This window comes from Oncorhynchus keta, chromosome 35, assembly GCF_023373465.1.
Source record: "Oncorhynchus keta strain PuntledgeMale-10-30-2019 chromosome 35, Oket_V2, whole genome shotgun sequence".
NCBI classification, from domain to species: Eukaryota; Metazoa; Chordata; class Actinopteri; order Salmoniformes; family Salmonidae; genus Oncorhynchus; species Oncorhynchus keta.
The window spans coordinates 73383101-73388258 of record NC_068455.1 but is presented as its reverse complement, the minus strand read 5'-3'; positions in this window follow the sequence as shown (position 1 = coordinate 73388258).

Below are 5158 nucleotides of genomic sequence, written 5' to 3'. Positions count from 1 at the left end.
ATATAGCCTCCACACTGACTCAGTACGGGTACCCCCTGTATATAGCCTCCACACTGACTCTGTGCCGGGTACCCCTGTATATAGCCTCCACATTGAATCTGTACCGGTACCCCTGTATATAGCCTCCACATTGAATCTGTACCGGTACCCCCTGTATATAGTCTCCACATTGACTCTGTACCGGTACCCCTGTATATAGTCTCCACATTGACTCTGTACCGGTACCCCCTGTATATAGCCTCCACATAGACTCTGTACCGGTACCCCCTGTATATAGTCTCCACATTGACTCTGTACCGGTACCCCTGTATATAGCCTCCACATAGACTCTGTACCGGTACCCCCTGTATATAGTCTCCACATTGACTCTGTACCGGTACCCCTGTATATAGCCTCCACATTGACTCTGTACCGGTACCCCCTGTATATAGCCTCCACATTGACTCTGTACCGGTACCCCTGTATATAGCCTCCACATTGACTCTGTACCGGTACCCCCTGTATATAGTCTCCACATTGACTCTGTACCGGTACCCCCTGTATATAGCCTCCACATTGACTCTGTACCGGTACCCCCCGTATATAGTCTCCACATTGACTCTGTACCGGTACCCTGTATATAGTCTCCACATTGACTCTGTACCGGTACCCCCTGTATATAGTCTCCACATTGACTCTGTACCGGTACCCCCTGTATATAGTCTCCACATTGACTCTGTACCGGTACCCCCTGTATATAGTCTCCACATTGACTCTGTACCGGTACCCCTGTATATAGTCTCCACATTGACTCTGTACCGGTACCCCCCTGTATATAGTCTCCACATTGACTCTGTACCGGTACCCCTGTATATAGTCTCCACATTGACTCTGTACGGGTACCCCCTGTATATAGTCTCCACATTGACTCTGTACCGGTACCCCCTGTATATAGTCTCCACATTGACTCTGTACCGGTACCCCCTGTATATAGTCTCCACATTGACTCTGTACCGGTACCCCCTGTATATAGTCTCCACATTGACTCTGTACCGGTACCCCTGTATATAGTCTCCACATTGACTCTGTACTGGTACCCCCTGTATATAGTCTCCACATTGACTCTGTACTGGTACCCCCTGTATATAGTCTCCACATTGACTCAGTACCGGTACCCCTGTATATAGTCTCCACATTGACTCTGTACCGGTACCCCCTGTATATAGTCTCCACATTGACTCTGTACCGGTACCCCTGTATATAGTCTCCACATTGACTCTGTACCGGTACCCCTGTATATAGTCTCCACATTGACTCTGTACTGGTACCCCTGTATATAGTCTCCACATTGACTCTGTACCGGTACCCCTGTATATAGCCTCCACATTGACTCTGTACTGGTACCCCCGCTATATAGCCTCCACATTGACTCTGTACTGGTACCCCTGTATATAGTCTCCACATTGACTCTGTACCGTAACACCCTGTATATAGCCTCCACATTGACTCTGTACCAGTACCCCTTGTATATAGTCTCCACATTGACTCTGTACCGGTACCCCCTGTATATAGTCTCCACATTGACTCTGTACTGGTACCCCCTGTATATAGCCTCCACATTGACTCTGTACTGGTACCCCCTGTATATAGCCTCCACATTGACTCTGTACCAGTACCCCCTGTATATAGTCTCCACATTGACTCTGTACCGGTACCCCCTGTATATAGTCTCCACATTGACTCTGTACTGGTACCCCCTGTATATAGCCTCCACATTGACTCTGTACCGGTACCCCCTGTATATAGTCTCCACATTGACTCTGTACCGGTACCCCCTGTATATAGTCTCCACATTGACTCTGTACCGGTACCCCTGTATATAGTCTCCACATTGACTCTGTACTGGTACCCCTGTATATAGTCTCCACATTGACTCTGTACTGGTACCCCTGTATATAGTCTCCACATTGACTCTGTACTGGTACCCCTGTATATAGTCTCCACATTGACTCTGTACTGGTACCCCCTGTATATAGTCTCCACATTGACTCTGTACTGGTACCCCTGTATATAGTCTCCACATTGACTCTGTACTGGTACCCCCTGTATATAGTCTCCACATTGACTCTGTACTGGTACCCCCTGTATATAGCCTCCACATTGACTCTGTACTGGTACCCCTGTATATAGTCTCCACATTGACTCTGTACTGGTACCCCTGTATATAGCCTCCACATTGACTCTGTACTGGTACCCCCTGTATATAGTCTCCACATTGACTCTGTACTGGTACCCCTGTATATAGTCTCCACATTGACTCTGTACTGGTACCCCTGTATATAGTCTCCACATTGACTCTGTACTGGTACCCCTGTATATAGCCTCCACATTGACTCTGTACTGGTACCCCTGTATATAGCCTCCACATTGACTCTGTACTGGTACCCCCTGTATATAGTCTCCACATTGACTCTGTACTGGTACCCCCTGTATATAGTCTCCACATTGACTCTGTACCAGTACCCCCTGTATATAGTCTCCACATTGACTCTGTACTGGTACCCCCTGTATATAGTCTCCACATTGACTCTGTACTGGTACCCCCGCTATATAGCCTCATTATTATTATTATTTTATTGTGTTATTTAAAAAAAACGTCACTTTATTTTATTTTGTAGTTGTTTAAAATCACCCTGAAGAAGGCAAAGTGATGCTGAAATGTTGGTAAATACCAAATCAATTACTGGGAGTTTATATTTGATAGTTTAAAGTATATATTTTTTTAAAGCGAATATTTTCTTGTAAATAAGGGCTTGTAAATAAGCATTTAACGGTAAGGTCTACCTACACCTGTTTTATTCGCTACACATGACAAATAACATTTGATTGAATTGATTTGACAATTATAACACAGACGTAACAAAACAGTAGCCAACCACAGTACAGAGTTGTTGCCGTGGTAACTCAATGGTCAACACTCTTATGACTCACTACATTGTTGTGTCACATTGCTGTGTCACATTGTTGTGTCACATTGTTGTGTCACATTGCTGTGTCACATTGTTGTGTCACATTGCTGTGTCACATTGTTGTGTCACATTGCTGTGTCACATTGTTGTGTCACATTGCTGTGTCACATTGTTGTGTCACATTGCTGTGTCACATTGCTGTGTCACATTGTTGTGTCACATTGCTGTGTCACATTGTTGTGTCACATTGCTGTGTCACATTGTTGTGTCACATTGCTGTGTCACATTGTTGTGTCACATTGTTGTGTCACATTGCTGTGTCACATTGTTGTGTCACATTGCTGTGTCACATTGTTGTGTCACATTGCTGTGTCACATTGTTGTGTCACATTGTTGTGTCACATTGCTGTGTCACATTGTTGTGTCACATTGTTGTGTCACATTGCTGTGTCACATTGTTGTGTCACATTGTTGTGTCACATTGTTGTGTCACATTGCTGTGTCACATTGCTGTGTCACATTGCTGTGTCACATTGCTGTGTCACATTGTTGTGTCACATTGTTGTGTCACATTGTTGTGTCACATTGCTGTGTCACATTGTTGTGTCACATTGCTGTGTCACATTGTTGTGTCACATTGTTGTGTCACATTGTTGTGTCACATTGCTGTGTCACATTGCTGTGTCACATTGCTGTGTCACATTGCTGTGTCACATTGTTGTGTCACATTGTTGTGTCACATTGTTGTGTCACATTGTTGTGTCACATTGTTGTGTCACATTGCTGTGTCACATTGTTGTGTCACATTGTTGTGTCACATTGCTGTGTCACATTGTTGTGTCACATTGCTGTGTCACATTGTTGTGTCACATTGCTGTGTCACATTGTTGTGTCACATTGCTGTGTCACATTGTTGTGTCACATTGTTGTGTCACATTGTTGTGTCACATTGCTGTGTCACATTGTTGTGTCACATTGTTGTGTCACATTGTTGTGTCACATTGTTGTGTCACATTGTTGTGTCACATTGTTGTGTCACATTGTTGTGTCACATTGTTGTGTCACATTGCTGTGTCACATTGCTGTGTCACATTGTTGTGTCACATTGTTGTGTCACATTGTTGTGTCACATTGTTGTGTCACATTGCTGTGTCACATTGTTGTGTCACATTGTTGTGTCACATTGCTGTGTCACATTGCTGTGTCACATTGTTGTGTCACATTGCTGTGTCACATTGTTGTGTCACATTGTTGTGTCACATTGTTGTGTCACATTGCTGTGTCACATTGTTGTGTCACATTGTTGTGTCACATTGTTGTGTCACATTGCTGTGTCACATTGCTGTGTCACATTGCTGTGTCACATTGCTGTGTCACATTGCTGTGTCACATTGCTGTGTCACATTGCTGTGTCACATTGCTGTGTCACATTGCTGTGTCACATTGTTGTGTCACATTGCTGTGTCACATTGCTGTGTCACATTGCTGTGTCACATTGTTGTGTCACATTGCTGTGTCACATTGCTGTGTCACATTGTTGTGTCACATTGTTGTGTCACATTGTTGTGTCACATTGTTGTGTCACATTGCTGTGTCACATTGCTGTGTCACATTGTTGTGTCACATTGTTGTGTCACATTGTTGTGTCACATTGTTGTGTCACATTGTTGTGTCACATTGTTGTGTCACATTGTTGTGTCACATTGCTGTGTCACATTGTTGTGTCACATTGTTGTGTCACATTGTTGTGTCACATTGCTGTGTCACATTGCTGTGTCACATTGTTGTGTCACATTGTTGTGTCACATTGTTGTGTCACATTGTTGTGTCACATTGCTGTGTCACATTGTTGTGTCACATTGTTGTGTCACATTGTTGTGTCACATTGTTGTGTCACATTGTTGTGTCACATTGTTGTGTCACATTGTTGTGTCACATTGTTGTGTCACATTGTTGTGTCACATTGTTGTGTCACATTGTTGTGTCAGCTGTTTTGACAGTAGAGCAACAGACACAACTATAAACCATTAACAGGAGGTCAGTGGGAGTCACGTTGAAGGAGCTCCTGCTACATGGCAAGATGTCACAGGTCTTTGTTTACCCAGTCACAGGAGAAAGGAAAATGATCGGTTTTCTCCAGGGAGATAAAAACCCTCTCTGGTTAGGCTATCTCTTCCTTCATCCTGTTATTTCTCCCAATAGTTAAACAC